Source organism: Oryctolagus cuniculus, chromosome 13 (genome assembly GCF_964237555.1).
Source record: "Oryctolagus cuniculus chromosome 13, mOryCun1.1, whole genome shotgun sequence".
Taxonomy (NCBI): domain Eukaryota; kingdom Metazoa; phylum Chordata; class Mammalia; order Lagomorpha; family Leporidae; genus Oryctolagus; species Oryctolagus cuniculus.
Genome location: NC_091444.1, coordinates 98,358,716 through 98,379,280, shown reverse-complemented (window position 1 = coordinate 98,379,280; position 20,565 = coordinate 98,358,716). Strand labels below are relative to the sequence as shown.

General features: G+C 41.2%; 1 long non-coding RNA gene across 1 annotated transcript; it reads left to right on the top strand.

The window, feature by feature from the left end:
- Positions 1–9,943: 9,943 nt before the first annotated feature.
- Positions 9,944–13,314, top strand: LOC138845072 (uncharacterized). The gene is made up of 2 exons (XR_011381798.1): positions 9,944–10,246; positions 13,214–13,314. It is a non-coding gene; the product is annotated as an uncharacterized lncRNA (long non-coding RNA).
- The last annotated feature ends 7,251 nt before the right edge of the window (positions 13,315–20,565 follow it).

The window sequence follows — 20,565 nt, the reverse complement described above, 5'->3', positions numbered from 1 at the left end:
ATCAGGTACATTATATTTTTGTACTGTATATATTGGTGAACACAAATCAGAGAAAATACATATATTGGTCATTTTTGGATTGCATTATTTCACTAAGCATAATTGTGTATAATTGTGCCTTTTTGCTGCAATAGTTGGGTTTCATTCATTTTTATGCCTGAGTAGTAGTTACATATATATGCAACATTTATGCATGTGCCACATATATATACATCTATATATATATATATATATATATACACTCAAATACACACACATTTTCTTTATCTAGTCATCAGTTGATGGACAACTGGGCTGATTCCATATCTTAGCTATTATGAATTGAGCTGCTATACATATTGGGGTACAGGTAATTTAGATAACCTTTCCTATGCTGATTTCATTTCCTTTGGATAAATTCCCAGGAATGGGACGGCTAGCTTTTAGGGTAAACCAGTTGTAAGAGTCTGAGGAATCGCTATACTGTCTTTGATAGTGATAGTACTAGTTTACATTCCACGAACAGTGTATTAGGGTACCTTATTCTCTTGGTATACTACTTTTGAAAAACAGGTAATTTCCAAGGCAAGTAGTCCCAGTGAGTTTTCTTGAAAAAGCACATTCTAAGCAGCATGTTGTAAATATTAATGAAGTTACTCTGAACACTAAGTAGGAATATAAACTTTTTCAAATATCCAGTAATAGAATATTTTACAAAAACTGACCTCCTTCTGAAAATTGACTTGAGAGGAAATCACTGATTTAAAATAATATTAACTTTATAGACTCCTTAGAAAGATACCATCTTTCATTTGAAAAGCTTATAGCAGCAGTGTGACAAATGAAATTTGCTAGCACTGAGTGACAATTTTGACCAAGCATCTCTTTTATATATGATATCATGAAATTATTTTGGTTTTACTTGGGCAAACTTAGCATTCTAAAATAACACAATTAGGAAAAATGGACATCACTTGAAGAAAGAAAATGTATTGCTTTCTCTATAAGGCCTCCATTTCCCTCCTGATTCTTGGGTTTTCTGAACGCATTAATGAAACTCCACCACCTGGAAGTCTTGCTTTAGTTGACACATGTTACACATGACTTTGCTTTTTTATATGTGCTGTCTCAAGAAATTGTCTCCCTTTAGGTGATTCCACTCCCCATGCAAGACTCTACACACCAGAAGCCCTCAGACTCCTGCCTGGTCCTTTCTTGCCCGCTTCAATGATTTCAATGACCCATTGTAATGGTTCTGGCTCCAAGTGTATCTTCTCCAGCCTAGGGGTTGCTCTTGAGCTTCAGTGATATGGCTTCATCTCCAGCTGATCAAATTTGTTCTAAGCTTGTCATCTCCTTATATGTCACCTCCTTATATAAGGTTTGTATATTTTCTGTTTCATGTCACTCCCATCTGCCCCACTGAGTAATCAAATACAAAACACAACACAACTTGTTTTTCCCTGCCAGTATTATTTCACACCTAAACAATAATCAAGGCTCATCAGTTTCCTTCCTAAATTACTTTCTTCTTGATGTTGAGCTATAACTCCTACACCATATAATTCACCCATTTAGGAATCGCAGGCAGTAGTCCTGGGGCAGGTATGCATGCTCATAGCTCCTTCGCAGAGATCAACTGTGATGGGAGTGCTCTCCAGTGAGAGCACGTGGTGGGGCAGGACAGGAGAGAGTGGCCCCCTGGAGGACATTGGTGCTTAGGCCTGGGGGAGCTGAAGAGTTTGGCTTTTCTTTTTTTTTTTCTTTTTCTTTTTTTTCTTTTTTCTTTTTTGACAGGCAGAATGGACAGTGAGAGAGTTCTCCTGGTCTCCCATGGGGTGCAGGGCCCAAGCACCTGGGCCATCCTCCACTGCACTTCCTGGCCACAGCAGAGAGCTGGCCTGGAAGAGAGGCAACTGGGAAAGAACCCGGCACCCCGACCTGGACTAGAACCCAGTGTGCCGGTGCCACAAGGCAGAGGATTAGCCTATTGAGCCGCGGCACCGGCCATCTTTTTACACGTTTTAAGAGCAACTTTTCTAACAAACAAAACTACAATTGATCAAGTTATGTAAATAAAGATTTTAAAAATGATTTATTTATCTATTTGAAAGTCAGAGTTACACAGAGAGGACAGGCAGAGAGAGAGAGAGAGCGAGGTTGTCAATCCATTGGTTCACTCCCCAATTGGCTGCAATGGTCAAAGCTGCACTGATCTGAAACCAGGAGCCAGGAGCTTCTTCCAGGTCTCCCACATGGGTGCAGTGGCTCAAGGACTTGGACCATCTTCTACTGCTTTCCCAGGCCATAGCAGAGAGCTAGATGAGAAGAGGAGCAGGTGGGTCTTGAACTGGTGCCCATATAGGCACAGGGTGTTAACCCGCTGTGCCACAGTGTTGGCCCTCATAAACAATATTTTTAAAATGAAATTAAATTTTCAAATGCAGGGGAGAGAGAGCGGGAAAGGGGAGGGTTGCGGGTGGGAAGGAAGTCATCGGGGGGGGGGGGAGCCAATGTAGTCCATAAGCTGTACTTTGGAAATCTATATTCATTAAATAAAAGTTTAAAAAAATGAAATTAAATTTTCATTTCAATTAAGACCCCTTCTGACTTTTTGCTTATGGATTCTGCTCTTTGGTTAACAGCATGATCTTCCTGATAGATATAAGCGTGCATTACCTAAATAGTGTTTTTGAAAACATAATATATTCAGGGAAAAGTATTATTCTCTCTATCATACCCCATATATGTTGGTGAAGAGGTGATTTTCAGCAAATCCTACTTTCAAAAGTATATTAGCATATATTGTTTGGACATCTAAATAAAGAAATCCTCTCATACTGTTACATGGATTAGTTCTTCCTGGAATAGGCAGAGGCTAGGGAAAGAAATTTAAAAAAAGGGAGGGGGAGGGAGAATAACCTGGCATGGAGTCTGAACTTTCAATTAAATTCAGGTCAATTATCTAAAGCTAGCTTAGAGTTAAGTGAAAAATTATTGAGTTATCCTTTAATTAATTAATCTGTTGCTATTGACAGATGAAAGTGTATGTAAGAGATTAAAGAGAAATAAAGTTGTATGTTTGCGCATGATTGGGGCTCTAACTTTGATCCAGCAGTAAATATTGTTAGGCTGGTTTTTGTCCCTGTATAAGTACTTATTTGCATTTATTTGGTCTTTTGTCAATAAAATATGTTTTACCATAAATTTTGAAAGAACCCCCCAATATTTATCCTGAGCTTCTGACATAGAATCATTAACTTTAAGTTGACAGTTTAGTTGAAGAGTCACTATTAATGTATATATAATAATAATATATGACATAATTGCTTGGGGACTGGTGCTGTGGCATAGCAGGAAAAGTTGCTGCAGGTGCTGTGCCTTAACAGGTAAAGCCACTGCCTGCAGTCCCTGCACCCCATATGGGCACTGGTTCGAGTCCCAGCTACTCCACTTCCTATCCAGCTCTCTGCTATGGCCTGGGAGAGCAGGAGAAGATGGCCCAAGTCCTTGGGTCCCCACACTGGCATGTATGACCTGGAAGAAGCTCCTGGGTCCTGGCTTTGAATCGGCCCAGCTCTGGCCATTACAGCCATTTGGGGAATGAACCAGTGGATGGAAGACCAACCTTCCCCCCCCATCTCTCATCTCTGCCTCTCTGTAACTCTGCCTTTCAAATGAATGAATACATCTTTAAAAAAGTTTTAAAAAAGGTATAATTGCTTAATTTATGGCACCGACCAATAATGCTATGGCATTTCAGTTGCTGGAACTATCAAGGATAAAGATCTTGGAGCTCACTGTGTGTTTGGCAATGATAAGTTCTCAATAATAATAATCATAGTGATAAAAATATTCATGGTGTGTGTATAATTTGGCTCCATAGACTTCAATTGAGAAAAGAAGGAAATATGATGGGCAGAACAACCAAAATGAAGATTTATTGCTACTGATGAACTAATGAATATAAGACACTATGAGGACTTTTCATTTCTGTATTGGACAGAGCCTGAAGATTAAGGGTTTTACGTAGCATTCTGATAGATTATAGGTATGTGACAAAAAAGAATAAATAAAAGAACTACCACTGATGGACAGGGGTAGGGCATTTTGTTATCCAGAGTATCTATGGATGTGTCACCAATAAATATCAACCATGGTGCATTATCTTGGTAATAGGCTCAAAGCTGAGATTAGTGTTACTGATGAGATCTGCCAGAGCCCACCTGTCATGGTACTCAGGGATCCTGACGTTAATGGGATGGCTGACACTTGCACAACACCGTGCATCTTCCCAGCTCTAACCTCATTTCCTGAATGCTGCTAGTTTATTGCAGCTCTGGAAACATCTAGCTTGCTATGAATTTCACCACCATGCTACTGACTGACATGAATATTAATTTTGGGAATAAAAGGTAAGCCACTAATTTGATACTGGGCTGAGGCCCAAGACCAAGATACAAGGACCCACATGAAAAGTGATTTGCAACTATGCTTGACATTCACACAAGAAGCTAGAAATGTCCATTTTTGCTGAGCTAACACTTATTTTCCCTGATAAATGTCATACCTCTGCTTCAATGGTCATGTATCATTCCAGCATATGTCTAAAGAACCTAAAACATCTTAGAATAACTTTCACTCATGACCCATATTTGAAGTTATTGATATAACTGTTTATTCCACCAGCTCATTGTGACTACTGAAATGAAGAAGGTGAACAGTATCTGCATTAAAAAATGGACAAAATCAACTACTTCTCTTCCTTCAGATTCCATTTGAATACTCATATGTAAAAACCCAGATTAAATTAATCTTTGTTGTCACGGTCGCACTTGGTAAATGGATCATAGTTTCATCTTCTTACAATATGTTGCCCTTGACAGCAATTTAAAATCTTAACAAAGGTTTTTAAAGAACACAACTAACTACGTGTGCAGCCTCTTTGTATTGGAGCCCAATATTAATTCACAAATTCTTTTGCTTTATATTTTAGATTTTGTAAACTTTTTTCAAGAACATTTTCCATGTTTCAAATTCTCTATACAGTAGAATAAAATTTACTTACCTTCAAAATCATTGTTTTGGAGTTTTGCTGGAATAGTGGGATAAGGAATTTTTATAAAACAATTAAAACAAAATCAAATAATTTACTGTTTATTTAAATAACATGGAAAGTAATAATTTAATTCTCTATCTTCTAGCTTTTCTCAGAAACAGGCTTCTTGGGGGCCATGACATAACAGGGGCAAAGCAGAGAACAATTGTGGAGAAATACTCCTGAATCACCATAGAGCCATGAAACAAAAGAATTATAGCAATAGTAACAATTCAAAAATAAACTCAAGCTTGAAATTTATATCACACAACCAAGTAAAAGTATTATTCCAAATTACAGTAGCTATACATGATTGTGCTTCTCCAACTTTAATGTGCCTGGAGCTTCAGCCCAGGCAGAGATCAAGAGTTTGGATTTATAGTAACATCACTGTGATATTGGTATGCTGATCTGTGTTCCACATTGGGGTAACCATAGCATAGCATACACATATATTCATAGGATATTTTAATTTCACTTGAAGATGATATAATACTATTTTAGGGAACAGAGCTGTATTCATGCAGACAGATACAGTTTGTCAAAATATCATGAATTAGAGGCAGGTGATGTGTCATAGTGGATTAAGCTGCTGCATGGTACTCGATTAAGCTGCTGCATGGTACTCCCATGTCCCATATGGAATGGACAGATCAACCTGGCTACTCTACTTCCTGTCTATCTCCCTGCTAATTCAGCTGAGAAGCAGGGATTGTTGGATCAAGTGTTTAAGTTCTTGTCAACCATGTGGGAAACCTGAGTAGAGTTCCTGACTCCTGGCTTCAGCCTAACCCAGTCCCAGTGGTTGTGGCAATATGGGGAATGAACCAACAGCGGGAAGATCTCTTTCTTATTTTCACTTTGTCACTCTGCCTGTCAAATAATTAAAACTTTTTAAAATATAATGAATTAGGAGCTGGCACTGTGACACAGTGAGTTAATCCTCCACCTGTGCTGCTGGCATCCCAATGGTCACTGGTTCTAGTCCTGGCTGCTCCTTTTCTGATCCATCTCTCTGCTATGGTCTGGGAAAGCAGTAGAAGATGGCCCAAGTCCTTGGGCCCCTGTACCTGAGTGGGAGACCTGGAAGAAAGTCCTGGCTCCTGACTTCGAATCAGCACAGTTCCAGCCATTGCGGCCAACTGAGGAGTGAACCAGTGGATGGAAGACCTTTCTGACTCTACTTTTCACTGTCTGTAACTCTACCTCTCAAATAAATAAATAAAATATTTTTAAAAATACAAGGGATTAGCCATATAAATTCAAATACTTTTGTCTGTCTACTGTTGAATTCGAGTTTTAAATTTGCAACATTGGCTTAATCTCATATAAGATTTCCCTCAGAAAGAATCCCTAAATGAAACCTATTAGTCTTATAAAGTGAAGGAGAATAAAACAATGTCTAAATATAACAAGAAAAATATGCATACTCCTAAAGGTATTGATAGTATTACTTTTTTGTTGCATAGAAGAGGATTTCTCATTTTGCAGTTTCAAGGAGGATTTAAAATAAAGATTTGGAGCATTATAATTTATTCTGAGCAGTTATTACAAATCATTTATTTTTATTTTCAGCACCAAATCTGATGATATGTGGAATAAGCCTGTATTCATTTGTAGTCTTGCATTTATGCATAATTAAAATTCAAATCCAGATGCCGAGATACTCAGAAAACTAAATTTTTGATGTTATTGCATGACTTTTATTTTCCAAAGAGAAAACATTATCATCATTGTTATTGGTTCATTATCCGTTTCCCTAGCTCCTGCACTCAACTAATTGTTTAAAAAGAAGTATTCTTAACATTGATACTGCCTGTGTGTTTATTACCTGAATGTTCCTCACCAAATATCTTCTTCTTAAATTTATTAGAATGATAACCATATTTAATTTTCAATTCTATTATCTTTGTTTATATAATCGGGAAGAGTGTCAAAAACCTGAGACCTCCAAGACCATGCTCCCAATTAACAGAAGACTTAACACGAAGAACTAGAATCTCTTTAACTGCTTACTTTACAGACAGGTCATATAAAATCATATGGGAAAGATGGAGTAATGTGTATTGATTATGAATTTAAATTTATCTGAGCTATTGGATTTTAATTTTAGAAATGTGTGCTTGGGATATGAGGTTGTCCCTAATCTTCAAAGAGCGGAGAGATGACATATTTGGTCCTGGATTTGATACCAGAAAAAAAAAACATAAAAAACACAAACTAAAGAGAAAGAAAATGAACAAAATATTTTAAACCATATTAAAATGTTATTCTATCATTGAAAAACTATGAATCAGTGTATTTAAGGAATTATAAGTTTTTTAAGGAAAATATTTTCATATATTATGTGTCTAATGACTTACACATAATAGAAGAAATTTTTACATGTTTAAGAAAATTATAGTCCTTAGATTTCTTCCTTTAAATAAAGTTTTCATTTTAGACTGGGTTCATATAAAAATCACAAATATGGTACAAAGTTCTCATATCCTCCTACAGTTTTCTCTAATATTAACATCTGAACTTAGTGCAGCATGTTTGCCATACTTAATGAAGCAAATGTATATATTATCAACTAAAACCCACACTGTGTATTTCCTTGGTTTTACCCAATTTTGTTTCCCTGCCCAAGTACTTGAGTCCCTGCCACTCTTTTGGGATACCTGGATGGAGTTCTAGGCCCTTGGTTTCAACCTGGCCCAAATCAAATATGTCGTACGTTTCTGGTGGAACATTTCTCTACCTCACTTGCTTCTATCCTGTCTTAAAAATAAATAAAAATAAAATTTGAAAGAAACAATGTTCTAAACTGCACATTATAATTTAATAATTTATTTGTTATAACTTATTTGAAGTAGATTACAGACCAAAATGTAAAAGCTAAAACTACGCATATGAGAGCTCTGCAGGATATAATATTCTTGGATGGCAGTTTTTTTCTCTTAGTACTTGGGCTATATCACACCATTCTCTCTCAGCCTGCAGGGTTTCTGATGAAAAGACTGCTGTGAATCTAATTGGAGATCCTCTGAAAGTAATCTGGCATTTCTGTCTTGCACATTTTAGAATCTTCTCTTTATGTTTTACTGTGGTGAGTTTGATTACAATGTGTCATGGTGAGGATCTTTGGTCAAGTCTGTGTGCTTCTCTGGGAGTTCTGTGTGCTTCCTGTTCTGAGGTCTAATTCTCCAAACTGGGGAAGTTTTCTGCTAGTATCTCATTAAAAAGGTCTTTAATCCTTTTCTCTCACCATGCCTTCAGGATCTCCTAGAACCTGAATGTTGGGATTTTTAATAGTATCCTGTAGATTCCCAACAATATGCTTTAGATTTCTAACTTCCTCTTCTTGTCTTTGGTTTGACTGCATACTTTGCTGTGTTCTATCTTCTAAGTCCGATATTCTCTCTTCTGCCTCACTGATTCTGTTTTTAAGGCTTTCAATTGCATTTGTATTTGTTCTATTTAATTTTTCATTTAATTTTCATTTCTCTTCAATATCTCAATTTCATGTTCTATTTTTTCCTTTCCCCAGAAGATCTTTATATATATATATATATATATATATATATACTTTTATTTAATGAATATAAATTTCCAAAGTACAGCTCATGGATTACAATGGCTTCCCCCCCCCATAACTTCCCTCCCACCCACAACCCTCCCCTATCCCACTCCCTCTCCCCTTCCATTCACATCAAGATTCACTTTCAATTATCTTTATATACAGAAGATTAATTTAGCATATATTAAGATTTCAACATTTTGCACCCACACAGAAACACAGAGTGTAAAATACTGTTTGAGTACTAGTTATAACATTAAATCACGATGTACAGCACATTAAGGACAGAGATCCTACATGAGGAGTAAGTGCACAGTGACGCCTGTTGTTGACTTAACAATCCACACTCTTGTTTATGGCATCAGTAATCACCCTAGGCTCTTATCATGAGTTGCCAAGGCTATGCAAGCCTTTTGAGTTCACCGACTCCAATCTTATTTAGACAAGGTTGTAGTCAAAGACAAGGTTGTAGTCAAAGTGGAAGTTCTCTCCTCCCTTCAGAGAAAGTTACCTCCTTCTTTCATTTAGGGTTTTGTGGTTTTTTTTTTTTTTTTTTTTTTTTTTTGCCAGAGTGTCTTGGCTTTCCATGCGTTAAATACGCTCATGTGCTCTTCTTCCAGATCCAAATGCCTTAAGGGCTAATTCTGAGGCCAGAGGACTGTTTAGGACATCTGCCATTCTATGAGTCTGCTGTGTATCCTGCTTCCCAAGTTGGATGGTTCTCTCCCTTTCATGTTCTATTGAATTGTTAATTTTTTTTCCATGTTAAGATTTCAATTTCATGCGAGAGATTTTCTTCCATGTCCTGTATGGATTTTAGTAGTTTGTTTGATTTTGATTATTTCTATGTAATCTTATGATCAATTTTTTGAGTTCCATTTCTTGTATTTCTTCTATCTCATTATCTTCATATGTAGGATTGAATTGTTCTGTTCTTTGTGAATGTATTGCTGTCTTTCTTATTCTTGTTTCTTGGATTGTTGCATTTGTTGTTCAGAATTTGTGGGAATATTCATTGATTTCTTCTTCTTTTATTTTATCCGATGTGGCAGCTTTTATTGTTTTACTATAACTCTGTAGATAAGTGGACTGTCTGCTTTTAGTGAATCTCTAGAGGCTTGTAGAGTGTGTGACCAGAGAGCTCTGTTCAGTTCTCCAAGGTTAAGGTATGCCTAAGGTGACACACCCAGGTTTGGTGTCATAAATCTTTTATCTCCTTTTAATTAGAAGGGATGTATATTCTGCTCAGCTGAGCTCTTCTCCATAGAGACCAGTGCCTGAGCACTAGCCCTAGTTGGTATAATATTTGTCTGCTCTGTCCCAAGGACCACACAAAGCATCCATGCAGTTCGCAGTATAAGTTCCAATTCCCCAGCACTTTGTCTCACCAGGTATCCAGGACCACCAGAGCTTGTGGCATCTCCCACTGAGACTGCTCAAAGTACCACCCACACTGTGAGTCCTCCCACACACCCTGTTTTTTTCACAGTCCCAGTTCAGAAGCTTCACACAGTCACAGGCTCCTAGCTGCCTGTTATTTCTCCCTACTAGAGTCAGGAGTCTCCACTTGGCTGATTGCCAGGAGCAGACACTAGCTGGCGCAGCTGGTATGTATTTCCAAAATGGCACCTGCTCTATTGGTTTGTATGCCTTTGTAAGGTGATTGGAGAGAGAGAACTGTGTCCATACCGTTATTTTTTATTATTTTTCTCTCCTCTAGTTTGGCTGCTACACTTTCTCCCATGGGGCTTCAAGCCTCATTCCCTCTAAGCTCTCCTTGCTTTTTCACCAGTGGCCAAGGCTACAGCAGTCCCATCTCATCTCATTTTCCAGCTCTGGTGTGTAGGCTCTCGGCTCTTGGAGTCCTGAGTCATGGGTGACCACACCCTCCAGATATGTCTACCATGTCCCTCTAATTGTGGTAGAGTTTCCTCTGCCATTTCCCCCCTCTAAATCTTCCCTGAGACCACACTATCTCCACATGTTTTAAACTATCTTCTCCCTAGGCTAGAGCAGTTAGCTCCCTCCATACTCTCTCCCAATCCATTTTTTGCATTGTATTAGGAAGGCAGATACTAGGGGGGTGGTACTGTGGCTTAGCAGGTAAAACCACTGCCTGCAGTGCCAGCATCCCATATGGATGCCAATTTGATTTCCAGCTGCCCCACTTCTGATCCAGCTCTCTGCTAATGCACCTGGGAAAGCAGCTGAAGATGGCCCAAATTCATGGGCCCCTTCATCCATGTGGGAGACCAGGAAGAAGCTCCTGGCTTCAGATCAGTCCATCTTGGGCCACTGAGGCCATTTAAGGAGTGAACCAGTAGATGGAAGATATCTCTCTCTCTCTTTTCCCTCTAAGTTCCCCTCTCTTTTTTCTCAGTCTCTCTCTCACTCCCTCTGTAACTCTGCTCTTCAAATAAATAAATACATACATAAATAAAGTTTTAAGTGCAAATACTCTGTGATGCATAGAAAGGAAAAGAGGGAGAGACATAATTCCTCCGCACGGTGTTTATGAGAGTTGGAGAACTGAAATGTCAATGCGTGAATGTATAGGTCAGTGAAAGCCACCCAGGCTGGGTGTTCTTCCTAACAGGTTAAAATATCTACCCCCAATATTAGTGGACCTGGGTTCAAGTCCTGACTCTGCCACCTATCCTAGCTTCTTGCTAATGTGTACCCTGGTAAGATGCAGTAGTCACTCAAGTGGTTGGGTGCATGTCAGCCACATGGCTGACCTAGATTGCATTGCCAGTTTCTGGCTCTGGCCCCTGCCCAGCCCCAGCAATTGTGGGCATTTGGAGAGTAAGCAGTGCAAGGGAGATCTCTCAAGTCTATCTGTGTGTGTTTCCTGTCTTTCTCTGTGCCTCTCAAAGAAACAATTCTTAAATAAGTGAAAGCCACCAATTTCTGGCATAATAAAGAAACAATCTAAGGAACACAAAGCATTGTCAAAGAATGAGCCAACCTCCACAGTAGCTGGTGATCCAGGGCCAGCTGTATTAAGACAGGGAACTTTTGGATCTTGATGTCTGGATCAAGAGTGACCATGCCCTCCAGATAGCTGGCCCCTGGAGGGTCCACAGCCAGGATGTGGAGGGTGTCAAGGAATCACAGGGACTGTGTACAAAAGCAGCATCTGCGTATGCTTTTCTAAGGTGAAGACTCTTATTGTCGATCCAATTTGAAACATGCCCTTGACCCAAGCACATGTGAATTACAAAATACAAAGACAAGATGCAAGGCTTGTGGAGAGGAAGGAACAACAGGTAGAGGGTAGAAGGCCCTCCCATCAGGAAGTCTGTTATGGAGGTAGGGGCAGAGCAGAAAGGGTGGGGGAAATCATTTCTAGGATACAGTCAGGCATTCTAACACTAGGAGGAGAAAACCATCTTGAGGGAAGCCAGATCTGGTAGTCATGGCAGAATGGTGGGCAGGACAGAAGAGACTTTGTATTTTCAATCGCAACTCAGATTGTGGAAGTTTCTTTCTCTCTGGTGGTGGCATGAGGAATTTTGTGGGGCTGAGATTTAGCACCATAGCTGCTGGCTGGTCGCATGACCCAGTCGCAGGAGCACCTGCTGGTGGTGAGAGGGGCCCAGTTACCCAGCTGCCACCTCATTGCTCCATGCCTTCTGTACTCTGCTCTGTAAAGCTGGGGCCACCCTTGCAAGCATCACCAGCTCCTTGGCCATCTGCTCGGTGTGAGGCTCCACACAGAAGAGGTGGAGGTGGGGAAACCGCAGGGCTGGAAGAGGAAGAAGACACTGGTTCCTTCTAGCTTGCTTTCCAGCAAGGCTGTTCCCTGCATTGGCTACTCTGGGGTATCTTTTTTTAAAAAAGGTTTATTTATGTATCTGAAAGCAGAGTTAAAGAGAGGCAGAGGAAGAGACACAGAGAGAAGTCTCCCACCCACTGGTTCATTCCCCAAATGGCTACAATGGCCAGACCTGAGCTGATCTGAAACCAAGAGCCTGGCACTTCTTCCAGGTCTCCAAGATGAGTGCATGATTCCAAGGACTTGGGCCATCTGCCACTGTTTTCCTGGGTCTTAAAAGAGAGCTGGATTGGACATAGGGCATCCAGGACTCAAACTGGAGCCCATACGGCATGCCCACACTGCAGACAACAGCTTTACCAGCTATATCACTGCACTGGCCCCTACTCTGGGACATCTTCCTGTATGCTATGCCACTCCTGCTTACTAGCTAATAACTTTGCTCTTGTTGGAAAGGCTTACATTTTTTAATCAGTGAATTAATATTTGAAGGCAAGACAGAGACAGACTGATTGCCCAATCCACTTGTCCCCTCCCCAAATGATGAGCCAGGTCAAAGCCAGGAGCCAGAACTCAATCCAGGTCTCCAGAGTGGGTATCAGGAACCCAGGTACTTGAGCCATCACCTGCTGCCTTCTGGAGTGCAATTAGCAGGGAGCTGGAATCAGAAGTGGTGCTGGGACTGGAACCCAGGCATTCTGGAGTAAAATGCAGGTGTCTTGAGCAATGGCTTAAACTGCTGCACCAAACCTCTACTCCAGCAATTCTTTCATTAAGTTCTCTGTTAAAATCACAGGTGTGGTTTCTGTCTCCTGCTTAGACCTTGGACTCTCAGTCAAAGCAGAAGAGCACTGAGATGCTGAGTGTCACAGAAAGGAAAGAGAAAGTCAGGAGGAGGTGAGAGGGATCCCCAGCAGAGGGGGACAGGAGGCTGCCACAGACAGGTAGCCAGGAGGGGGAAGGCCATGGAGCACAAGGAGCCCAGAGGACATTCTAGAAATCACCTGCCTCTGCTCTTGCCTCCCCTTCCTCCCCAGCCTGTAGCACAACTCTGCATCAGACATAGGTACTGGGAGAATTGTGGGAGATGATTCTTAGTTTCCAAGATCTTTCCAGAAGCTGAGAGACTGACTGATGCCAAATATTAACTTGCTGACTTCTTCACACCTGAGAACTTGTGAGCTTTGAGGAAAACCTAAGTGAGTCTTTGAGGAGCAAAGGAAGTGTTTAGGCAGCCAAACTTCAAAACAATAGCAACCCAAGCATTCTTGGAAGTCATATAACTTTTAGACTAAAGGAAAAAAATCTATTTTTCCTGTCTTCCTGTCCACTTTAAAGGGAGAGGGAAAGGGAAAGGTAGTACTGTGAACAGGCATCACTTTTGGTGTCACAGTAGGATACAATTTGATTTCTCCTATCCCTGTTGAAAGATGGTTTAAGAGAATACACTTTGTAGTGTCTGGTTTGTGATGTCCATATGGGTTTGAGTCCAAGCTGCTCCACTTCCAACCCAGCTCCCTGCTAATGTGCCTGGGAAAGTGGTGGAAGATGTGCCAAATGCTTGGGCCCCTGCACCCACCAGGGGAGATGAGGAAGGAGTTCCTGGCTCCTGGCTTCAGATCGGCTCAGCTCCAGCCATTGTGGCCATTTGGAGAGTGAACCAGTGGATAGAAGATTCTCTCTCTGTCTCTGCATCTCTGTAACTCTGCCCTTCAAATAAATAAATAAATCTTTAAAAAAACTTTGTTCCACCTAAGGAATTATAGCTTACAAAAATCTCCCTGACTTCCAGGGGCATATATTTCTGTATTGAAGGAGAGTACTTGTTGAACTAATATCTTCTTTAAAAAAAACCAAAAGACTCATTTGAAAGTGAGAGTTACACACACACACTCACACACACACACACACACACACACAGAGAGAGAGAGAGAGAGAGAGAGAGAGAGAGATATCTTCCATCTGTTGGTTCACTTCCCAGATGGTCACAATGGCTCAATCACCAGGATTGGGCCAGGCCAAATGCAAGAGCCAGAAACTCCATCCAGGTCTTGCATATTGATGTAGGAGCCTAAGTACTTCAGTCATCTTCATCTCTGACTGCTTTTCGCTGGCCTGAGAAAAAAAGCTGAATTTTTTTCCAAGCACTTATCTCAGTAGAGATGAATTCAGAGATACAGATAAAGTTCAAGAGTGAGAGGAGGACTTATTTAAAGAGACAGCACATCCTCAAAGGTGATTGTGAGCAACCTCTCTGGGGAGAACTGTTCTCACCCAAATTCAGTCTCCCCTTAATGAATGTACAAATCAGGGGGAGTTTGGATGGCATGGGGTGTACATGGTGACCTTTGGAAAGGTTTCCCCATGTCTGCACGTGGTGATCTTCTAAATGTCTTCTGTCTGCTGGAGGAGTGAGGCTCAGTTACATCATGGGAAAGTGGAGGTGCTGAGTCAGCATGGAAGGGGTGGTATTTTAGCTGTGTATGCCTACAGCAAGGAAGCAGCTGGCAACTTCTCAGCTCCTTTGTCCACTCATGAGCTCCCACCTTGCCCATGTAACTTTCACTACATTGAGAACTATTTAATCAAAGATCCCAGAGAAGGAGAGTGAAAATAGAAACCTGCAACTGAGAGATCATGTTTTCAGTGCATGTACCCAACAAAGAATTCCTCCAAACAGTTAAGAAAATGACAAAGAAGCCCTCAAGCAAATAGACAGAGACATGAATGGATATTGTATCAAGTAGAGAACAAATGAATACCACTAAGGGAAACACAAACTGTGCCACACAGATGTGCCATTCCAGAAATATTAGATTGACAATTCAATTTTTTAAGATTTGTTTATTTGAAAGGCAGAGGGGCCAGCACTGTGGCCTAGCAGATAAAGCCACCACTTGCAGTGCCAACATCCCATATGACAGCTGGTTCGAGTCCTGGCTGCTCCATTTCCTATCCAGCTCTCTGCTATGGCCTGGGAAAGTAGTAGAAGATGGCCAAAGCCCTTGGGGCCCTGCATCTGTGTTGGAGAACTGAAAGAAACTCCTAGCTTCAGATCTCTGCAGCTCTGGCTGTTGCGACCAATTGGGGAGTGAACCCGTGGGTAGAAGACCTCTCTCTCTGCCTCTCCTTCTCTGTGTGTGTAACTCTGACTTTCAAGTAAAATAAATAAGAATCTTAAAAAAAGAAAGGCAGAGTTATAGTGAGAGATTGGCCACAGCAGAAGAGGCTGACTCAGGCTGAAGCCAGAGTTGAAGAACCCCATCTGGGTCTCCCATGTGGGAGCCAGGAGCCCAAGCACTTGGGCCCTCTTCAGCTGTCTCCCAATTATTTTAGCAGGGAGCTGGATCAGAAGTCAACCAGCCACCCACATTGGATGCCAGCATGGCAGAGAGCCACAACACCAACCCCAGTAATTTGCTTTTAAATGAAACACCAATTAATGGCAAAGTTGTGGAATATCAGAATCCCTTTTAATTTGGGTTTTTTTTTTTTTTTGGAAGACAGTGAGAGAGAGAGGGAGAGAGAGAGAGAGAGAGATCTTGAGAAAAATTGGGACTGGACCAAGGTGCAGCTTTTAGATTAGGCCTCCGTCGTGTAACTTGGGCCTGTTGGGCCCTGAACCCTAAGCCAAAAGCTCCTGAAAGAAGAAAAATAAAATCCCCTTGTGATAAACCCCCCCTAGCAACAGCCAATCAGCAGATAGCAGGGCAATACCTAAAAATCCAGGTGTCTTTTCAGGCAGTTAAGGTGATTGATAACATCCTGAAACCCTGCAGTTTGGCACATGCACCCTAGCAGCCTGGACCCTATACTTTAGCCAATCATTTAAAAAGCATCAACCTCAAAGCCATCCAACCACTTTTACTAGGTCCAATACCACTGCTAGATACATTAATCAATTTTAAGAGATGCTCTTTGAATTTCCTGCAGAATGAGATAATTTGCTGAATGGTGCTATAATGTATAATGTAATGGTGTACAATGTCTCTGAAAACCCTATAAAAACCATATTAACTGAAGAGTCCAGGCTCTCAATTCTGATCCGCTGCATCGGTGATGGTTGGGAGTCCAGGCCTGAGCTTGCAATAAAACTCTGGTGTGTCTTACAGTGGTGTTGGCTCCTTGGTGGTCTTTGGGGATAATCGGACTGGGCATAACAATCTCACCCCCTGGTTCACTCCCCAAATGCCTGGAACAGCCAGGGCTGGGACCAGGTTAAAGCTAAAAGCCCATAACTCAATCCAGGTCTTTCAGGTGGGTGTCAAGTACTTGAGTAATCACCTATTGCCTCCTACAGTGTACATTGGCAGCTTCCCTGTTGCTGGGGTTTATTGGCTGTGACAGATAAGTAAGCAAACAGATTGATATTACTAAAAGGGTGCATTGTACTCACAGTTTCTAAGTTCAGTAGTTGTGTGTATGCATGAAGGTGGTGTTTTTCTGTGTCTACTACCCAAGGAGCAAATGAAAATGGAAGTGTACAAGGTACAAATGCAGTTGTACTTGTACACAGTACAAGGCAGCATCTTTATTTTCAGTCCTCTCTCCACCACCTCCCTTTCAAGCACCTGGGGTAACCATTACTCCACCTTTCAGCTCCCAACCTACACCTCTTACAGGGCCTGAGAGGAACAGGGTGATTTAAGGTTCCAATGATGTCCTGCTTTGTCCTGTACAGCAGTGACTGCCTACTGGATTTCTGGCAAGAAAAGCCAGCTGACAAAGCAACAGAGGCTCAACTCAAAGAACCTGATCTTTTGGCTCCTGGGTTCCCCAGCTTTTCTGGGAGTCAGAAGCATCACAAAGGGGTCCTATTAGGAGCAGAGCCTGGAAGCAAAAAATGTTAGTGCAACCCATGTCTACCAGGCTTTGTGCTTGAAGAGGCTCCCGCAGTACTGCTGAGCAAGGAAGTTACAGAAGTGGGAAAGCCCCACCAAGAGACCCAGCCCCAGAGTGAGTACTCCTGAGGGGGCCAGGACCAACAGCTTTACCACAGAGCATGACAAGGGCTGGGGCAGCTGGGCTTTTCCAGGTATAGGCAAATGATGAGGCCTGGAACAACCTGAGTTGGGGATGATGTAGGTAGGCATACAGGATAACATTGATCAGGTTTGTGAACTGGTGCATGCCCCTACCTCGCTACACCTGTGTGCCCACTGGCTAATCAGGTAAATTAACCACTCCCCTTTGGAAGTGAATTAAAAGCCTGGGACATGGCGTGCCAGCCCATTTGCCCTTTTCCATTCTTGTTGGCCTTTTACCATTGCAGCCTGTGCTGCCCCTGTGCCTCCAGGGCATATGGCATTTGAGCCACCTGCCCAATGCCTACATGCTCCGCCATGCGGCAGGCTCCTGATACTCAGTATGGACCCAGATTTCTCTCTTTTAGATAGGGCCCTCACTCTCCTATGTATTTCTCCCACTGAATAAAAGTCTAAAAACATATCATGCTGCCTCATTCATTTATGCTGGTAGTCAGAATTCTTCTCTGAATATTAGGCAAAACCCACACAGGCTTATTTTTTTAAAGATGTATTTATTTATTTGAAAGGCAGAGTTACACAGAGGGAAGGAGAGGCAGAGAGAGAGAGGTCCTCCATCTGATGGTTCACTCTCCAATTGGCCGCAACAGCTGGAGCTGCGCCAATCTGAAGACAGGAGCCTCTTCTGAGTCTCTCACGCAGGTGCAGGGGCCCAAGGACCCTCTACTGCTTTCCCAGACCATAGCAAAGAGCCAGATCGGAAGTGAAGTAGCCAGGTCTTGAACCGGCGCCCACATGGGATGCCAGCACCCCAGGCCAGGGCATTAACCCACTGTGCCACAGCACTGGCCCCACACAGGCTTATTAATGTTGGGAATTTATTAATAAGCACATAGTGATATTGTATGGCACCCCATAATCTGATATCAGGAATATGGGCTTTGACACTTTAATGCAGCTCGGAGCACCTGTAGAATGATGCTGATGATGTCTGTGCCTGTGGGTTTTTATGTAGATGGAACAGAAATATTCACCAAGTAAGCAGAACCAACTATTTTGCTTGATCTTTTCATCTGGTAACCAGTGCACATCTGGGATAGGCAGTGACTTCAGCTGTCCACATGTACCCTTCCTATTAATTCAAAGAAAACTCCCTGACTGCCATCTGCCTTCTTTGGATTCGACATCCCACAGGACCTCTGAGACTAGGCTCATTCCTTCCTATGAATTCAAACTTCTCATAACTTTAAGAAAATGATTTTAGACACAACATGAAACTTCATAACTCCTTACCCTAAAAGATTCACCCAAGAACTTGAAATACAAGGGTGTTCCAAAAAGTCATGTTTTTAGGAAAATGGAATTAGATTTTAACTTTATTTTTGATGCAAAAAATCTTTGGAAATCCACACACAGTTCTTTTATCATATGCATTTTTTCATGAACTTTTAAAAACCCATATATCTATGGATTTCAAAAAATTTTGCACCAAAATAAACATGTTTTAATTCCATTTTCCATTAACATTTTGAAATCCCTTTGGCTCTCAAAAGCTGCATTCATATAAAATTAACACAAAAATGTACACAACTAAAGTCTTCTTTGGAGCAATTTAGATTTTAAAATATGCTACAACTTTGCCATGTTTTTCCATTTGAAAGAGTTTATTCTCTTTGCTTGTTGCCTTCTACTTGTGTCTTGCATCACTGGTCTAGAAGAATTAAAAACAAAATAGGAAGGTACTTCACACATCTCATGGAAAATGGAATTAAAAGATAAATTTATGTAGCTGCCAAAGGTTTTCAAAACCCATGCCTATGAACGATCTTCAAAAAATTTATGAAAATGTGTATGATTGAAAAAAAATGATTCCAAACTTTTTTTTTTGCAAGACCACCTTGTGGTATAGTAAGTAAAGCTACTACCTGCAACACTGGCATTCCATATGGGCACCAGTTCACATCCTGGCTGTTACACTTCTGATCCAGCTCCCTGATCATGTCCTCAGAAAAGCAGTGGAAGATGGCCCAAGTGTGTGAATCCCTTCCACCCAGGTGGGAGAACCCAGTGAAGTTCTGGCTCCTGATTTCAGCCTGGCTGAGCCTTGGCTGTTGAGTCCATCTAGGGAGTGAACCAGCAGATCAATGATCTCTCTCTCTCTCTCCATAAATCTGACTTTCAATAAATAAAAGTATGTAAAAATCAAGTATTTTTGTGCCAATACTTATTTTTAGTTCCATTTTCCATGAAATTTTTGAAGTATGCTTGGATGTTGGATTGAATCCCATGATATGTGAATAGAAGTCTCAAAAATGTCTAACCTGAGGGAGCCACACCACAGATAAAGGAACTCAGAGTAAACCCTGAGAATTTGTATCCTGCCCAAAGAAACCATTGCTTCCCAAATATGATATCATGGCTTTCAGTTGTGGTCCTATTGTCAATGCATCCTTATCTGGGCTCAGGGTCCTTAGTGCTCCTTCTTCCTGTGCCCACTGCCTCCTGGAAGCACTCTTGAATGTTCTGTGTACTTCCAGTTGCTTCACAAAAGACTCCTCATGGGACTACCATGAGTGACAGGGAGCAATGAGTCCCACCACCTCGAAGTCCCTCAGCAAGGGTAACTACTGCTTCTCCTTTCTGAAATCTGCACAAAGCTTCCTGAGGTGCTGCACACACAGACACAGATGGCTTCTCCATCTCTGCAGGGTGCTCAGAGGAAAGATTGCCCCCTGCTACAACCAACCATTGTGATCAGAGAACACGCATGGTATGATTTTTTAATTTGCTGAGACTTGCTTTATAACCAAACATGCAAATATATTTTAGAGGAAGTTCCACACACTGATGGAAAGAATGTGTATTGTGCAACTGTGGATTGAACAGTTCTGTAGATATCAATTAGGTCCATGTGGAACATAGTATCAATTAGCACTGTTGGTTTTGTTGATTTTGTCTAGTTGATCTGTGCATTGATTATAGACAGGTATTGACAGGTATTGAAATCATACATTAGTACTGTATTCAAGTCTATGTCTCTTTATTAATATTAATTCATATTTATTTTAAATAGCTGATACACCCTGTACTTGGATACTATAGTCATATCTTCCTGTTGAATTGATCCTTTAATCATTACATAGTGCCTTTCTTTGTCACTTTT